This window comes from Tupaia chinensis, unplaced genomic scaffold (genome assembly GCF_000334495.1).
Source record: "Tupaia chinensis unplaced genomic scaffold, TupChi_1.0 Scaffold000527_1, whole genome shotgun sequence".
Classification (NCBI taxonomy): Eukaryota; Metazoa; Chordata; class Mammalia; order Scandentia; family Tupaiidae; genus Tupaia; species Tupaia belangeri.
Window position 1 is genome coordinate 7,332,623 of NW_006160040.1, and position 5,813 is coordinate 7,338,435.

The 5,813-nt window shown below is 40.4% G+C and overlaps 1 pseudogene; it reads left to right on the forward strand.

The window, feature by feature from the left end:
* Positions 1–545: 545 nt before the first annotated feature.
* Positions 546–4,978, forward strand: LOC102486361 (ran-binding protein 3-like pseudogene; annotated as a pseudogene).
* Positions 4,979–5,813: the final 835 nt, after the last annotated feature.

Genomic DNA, 5,813 nt, shown 5'->3' on the forward strand with positions numbered 1-5,813 from the left:
TTACATCTTTATAGAGTCTTCGACTCTCCAGAAAAATAATATCCTATCCTGTGTTTCGCTGCTAGGACTAGCAGGAGAGTTGATATGGCATACTTGATAGGAATGGAATCTTTGAAGTTAGTGGGAGAGAATCTATTTTTCAGTGAAGATAGGATCTGGTAAGAATGCTATATTGGTGAAGGAAAATGTCGTTTTGTCAAATCACATATTTACATTAAAGTGACATAATGCAAGTAGAGGGCTCAGTCCAGTCTCTGGCATAGAGCCAGCACTTAGTAAATGCTCGCTATAATTTTTAGTGATTGTTTTGCAAAATTCAACTCTAACATGAGGTAACGAATTCAAGAAGCTACTTGTCATCATATGATTGAAATGGAGTGCCATGTGTCCATCTGGAGTATTATGTGCTCATCGTATCATTGTTCTATTAATACATAATTACATCAAAACAGCTCATGTGAATAAACAAGTATGTGGGTTGGCTGTGGCGCTATGGAGATGGGTTTTGATGCAGAAGATGCATTAATGGGATATGAAAGAGGAAAATGGGCTGTGAAGTAGTTCATTCAGGAAACTCGACAATTTACTTGCATCTCGAGGTATTTGAAATTACAAAACAAAGTCCTCGTTACAGTACCATATCTGTCCATTACAGAAGAATTAAAAATAGATGAATAAATGAAGAAATGGAAGTACTGTACCTAAAATCCCATTATTATGAACATCTATTGATTCCAACTTCCCCTGCTCCTTCCTCTGGGGCACTGCGACGCTTCTACTGCATGCAGTATTACTGCAGTAGCCAGGTACAGCAATCTGGAATGGGCCAATGCAGACTCTCGGAGCTCTGACTCTGAGTGGGCTGAAAGCAGAAGGGCACATACAGATTGAGTTGAATTTTCTAATGGCTTAGTTTAACAGAGACTGTCCTCTTATTTCAATTACCTGGATGCCAGATGACTTGTTTTCTTTGCTACCAAAGCCTGCTTTTCCGTGCTTTCTCTGAGTTACTAATCCAGCTCCAGCTTATTCCAGTAAATTTTCTTCTCATCAAGTTTGCTAGAGTTGGTTTCTATTGATTTCCAACTTGTATGTTTCAAAGATAACTAACGCCTTGGTTTAAATACTTCCACTCTTGCTTCCTATGTATTAGTATATGCTGTTAGCAAAAGGTATTCACACCCAGGATGCTAAACCTCATCTCATGGCAGTAAAAAGAATTTCAACTACTTCTTAATGGTTGCATGACATACCACCATATGGGATGTGCCATAACTTGACTAATTTTCTTTGGGACATTTAGGTTGCTCTCAACTTTTCAGCATTAGACACAGCCAAAACATTGCACACACTCACAATTCTTTCTTCCTCTCTTCTTCTCTCAATTACCGGGGGGGTCTGTACACTCTCCAGAGAGAGAGAGAACCCCTAAAGGTCTGGGTCATGTTGCAGCCCCTTCTCTTCCATTTCTCCATCCTCTCAGAGTTTTGGCCATGCTTACATGTGTGCTCAGCTATTTTCAAGCCTTTGGGGCTTAGATTTGAACTGTGGTCCACACGTGGGATCAGGCTCCCTTTACCACTAGGCTGCCGCTGGCCTTCGTGGTTATTTCTTATTTTACTATAGAGTGTCTGTCCTTGTGGGAGAGAGAGAGAAAGAGAGAGGGAGAGACAAATAAAGTGATAAAAAACAGCCTGCAGAGCAGATGACAAGGTAGTAATCCATTCTCCATTCTCCTCTCAGACTTTAGGAACACACATGCTCCTGGAATGCATTTCGAGCCACAGGGTCCTGAACTTTGCTGGGTCTCGGGCTTGAACCAAAGTCATCCACATGAGATCCAGCCATCTTAACCACTATGCCACCTGGTTGTCCCAACCTCATGGTAATTTCTTTAGGATAAATTTTCAGACATGAAATAGTTAAACTGAAGGGTAAGGACATTTTAAAGGATTTAAATAAAAAGTGTCCAGAGCAGAGCAGATTGGTGGCTTTGTGTAAGAGCATCTTTTCTTTGCTTGGTGACTTCAGCTCTTCATTGGGCAGTAGAAATGTCACTGTGGTCCAGACAAGTACCTGTCCTAAGACTTTGGCTGGATAAAAGAAAATGGTCTTAATGAAGCAGACTGCCAGTAAACCTCCTGGTGAGGCAGTACAGCACTCACTCACTCCTTAAACTACTGGCCTCTAAAGCTGCCAGAAAATGCACCCCTCTACTGGCAGGGTAACGACACCAGCTGTGGCTCTTGGAGAGATGGGTCCTTATCAGAAAATGAAGCTGCCTTTCCAGAAGTTGGGAGGGAAGTCGCCCAGGACTTCGGGACCAATTTGAGGTTACAGAGTGCAGTCACTGACACTCTTCAGGAAGCTAGTGAAGTGGACCTGGTGAAGACATGAATCTGTGTGCTGTTCTTTTAAGAGAGCCATCACTAGACTCAAGGATATCCAGGTGGTAGTCAGATGGTGGGGAGAGAGCTTAAGTGAAGGCAGTTTTGATGACGTTTTGCAGTAAATTCTGTAAAACGGTTGGGTTTCATTTGTGACTTTTTTGGGTAAGGAATTATTTATAATATGTTGTATTTGTTTAAGTCATTTCATCTTTCACTCAGGATGAATGTGAAAAGTGACTGCACAGACCCGAGTGGTAGGAGCACTGTTGCTCAGGAATGACAAGTTGCTAATATGCAGAAGGGATGGGTGTTATTTCTTGCCTGTCTTGATGCATGCTTCTGTATGTTAATGACTTGTTGGACAACTACAGAGGCACTGGAATTGATAAATAAATGTGTCCAGGGCGCTTTTGTGATTAAACTGGTTATGATTTTATCCAAATGTTTAATAATTGGGGCTGTTAGGTCTGACTGACCATATATCACTGTGATAGAATGTGGGCTTTTTCAAGGATGAATACTTATGTCTTAACTACAGTATAACTCATAGTTTCAAAAAAAAAAAGTAGTAATCTTGGCAGCTGTAGAACATTTCATTTCTTTAAACTGCCAGAGGGCCTATGCACTTGCCAGAGAAAGACAGAGAGAGAGAGAGAAAGAGAGAGAGAGAAATGAAATCACCCCCCAATGGGGTGTGGTCATGCAGCAATCTCTTCTCCATCTTTCCACCCTGTTGGATTAGGGGTATGCAAGCACACATGCCTAGCATGTTTTTCAAGCCATCAGGACTGAGATTCGAACCATGGTTAGCCATGTGGGATCTGGCTCCTTTAATCATCAGGCCATGAGGCTGGCCCTATACTATGTGCATTATAACAGTTAATTATGTATTACAGTATCAACACTTTAAAATGAAATGTTTTACATTTGTAAATGGTGGCAAGTCTTGTCATTAAGGTGTGTCTAATTTAGAGTCAAGGTGGTTTTCTCCTAACGAGGCTGCACTTGTTTTCATAGTAATAAAATGCTATGTGTAATATACACCTCGCACAAGTCCTCATTCTGCCACTGGTTAAGTAGCTCTCTAGCAAACAATATAAACACTGAGAGATTTTATTTATAAGGACTCTAGAATAAAATGTGACTTATTCACACCAGCATCATCTGTTACTAATATTCTGAACAAGTTAGTGCAGCTTTTATTGGTGATGGTTGGTCTCATAACTAAGTTGAGTTTTTTCTCTTCTTAGAGAAAACAATACCAAAGTTCTTCTCCTACGGAGTTTGTATTAGTGGAAACATGCAGTGGGGAGGAGCACAGGGTTCCAGTTTATTGAACTTCTGCCAATTATGATGGAAGCAGGTTAGGTTACATCTGGTTACTATCCTGAGAAAATCACTTTCTATAGAGATGGTTTTCCAGGTGGTTTTATTTTATTTATTTATTTTGTTTGGAGAGGTTTTATTTTGCTATAGGGCACGTGCGCTCACCAGACAGACAGAGAAAGACAGAGAGACAGAAAGTGAGAAATCACCCCCCAGGGGGGATGGCCACGCCACAGTCCCTTCTCCTCCATTCTCCTCTTGGGATCTTGGGCATGCACGCACACGCACCTGGCGTGAGTTTAAGCCACCGGGTCTGGGACTCGAACTGCGGTTGACTACATGGGAGTCCAGCAACATAGCCATTACACTGACAGCTGGTCCCTCCAGGTGGTTTTAAATTTTATCCTTCTACTGAAGTTTTTAGGTCAGTTATGTGTGTTGACTAAATTGATAATAAACTTGTTTGGAAGGCCTTGTGATTTGGGGGTTGAGACGTACTCCTGGCTTGTGGGCTGATCATGCGCTTTTGGAGATACTCAAACATTTATACACCCTCAGCTTGAAAATGATTCATATGCCAAGGGAAAAACCATTCAAATCCATTCTAAAATTTCCTATCAACTCTCCAAGTTCAAGAGCAGACTCTATTAAAAACACATCTTTAATTTAATGCTGCTGCTTTTTCTTCTCAACCACCACAAAAATTCTTACTAGAGAAAATTGATATTGTAAAAGGGGAGGAAGCAGAATATAATGTGTGGAAGATCAACTGCAAGCTTTTTATATTCTACAGAACAACACAATCTTGGATTGAAAGGGGCACAGGGACTTTGTGACTGAATGACATAGCAAGCAGTGGCTGTGGAACACTGCAGTCAAGACTAATTATATGCAACCAAGGCAGTTTGAGGCTGATCCTTAATAGCAAACTCTAGGCACACATGAAGATTCAAAGAGTAAGCCACAAAAATGTACAAATAACAGCTACTAATTTAGAGGACTAGAGCCTCAGAGTGTTTTTAATTCGGGCCAGTACCAAAGATACGGGGTATCCGCATGCAGCAATACATCATGGTCTTTTTGCACTTAGAAGCTTCAATAAGCAAAAAGATGCCAATCAGGCTGAAAGCCAGTCAGAAACAGTTCTCCAACAGTTCAACTGCGATTCTTGTGATGCGGATGAGGATGATTTCATCCAAGTCACTAAAAACGGATCAGATCCTTCTAGGTGGACCCACAGACAATCGGTTGCCTGTTCATGAACACTACTATAAACATGACAGCTACAAAACGATTGGTCACCCTACTGAAAATACTACATTGTCCCAACTGAATGAGAAGATCCTATTCGTTTCCTGGAGAGCTTTTATAGGAAAGTTTAAGAAATACTAATTTGTTACAATTACAAATTTTCTCTTATGTTTTACATTTTTATTATAGTGGAGAAAATGACAGAATTTAAGAAAAGTGGACTTCAGAAGTTCAAAATTTATCATTTTTGAACAAGTTAATTGAGGGGACCAGCAGTTAGCATAATGGCTATGTCGCTGGACTCCCATGTAGTCGACCGTGGTTCGAGTCCCGGACCTGATGGCTTAACCTCATGCCGGCCATGTGTGCATGTGTGCCCAAGATCCTGAGAGGAGAATGGAGGAGAAGGAATTGTGGCATGGCCATTCTCCCTGGAGGGTGATTTCTCACTTTCTGTCTCTATGTCTCTGTCTGTCTGATGAGCACACAAGCCCTATAGCAAAAACCTCTCAAAAAAAAAAAAAAAAGAAGTTAATTTAGATTTGATAACTAATTTGGACTACTCATAACATTGATGGATATAATACTTGAAATTATAAATTGGAAGACTTGATGACTATCTAGCCAAAATATTTATTTTCAGTCATATATTGTTTGGCCATAAAACTAAAAAGAAAAATTTGTTTGTTCCAGAAAAACTTTAAAGTTAAATCTATGTGGGCATCTATTTTCTATAAAAGTTTATTTGAATGACTCTGATACTATGAAGGCAATGACCGTGTCTGTGTCTATTTTTATTACTGTACTCTCAGCAGAAAGCCTGGCACACAGTGAGAACTCATGTTT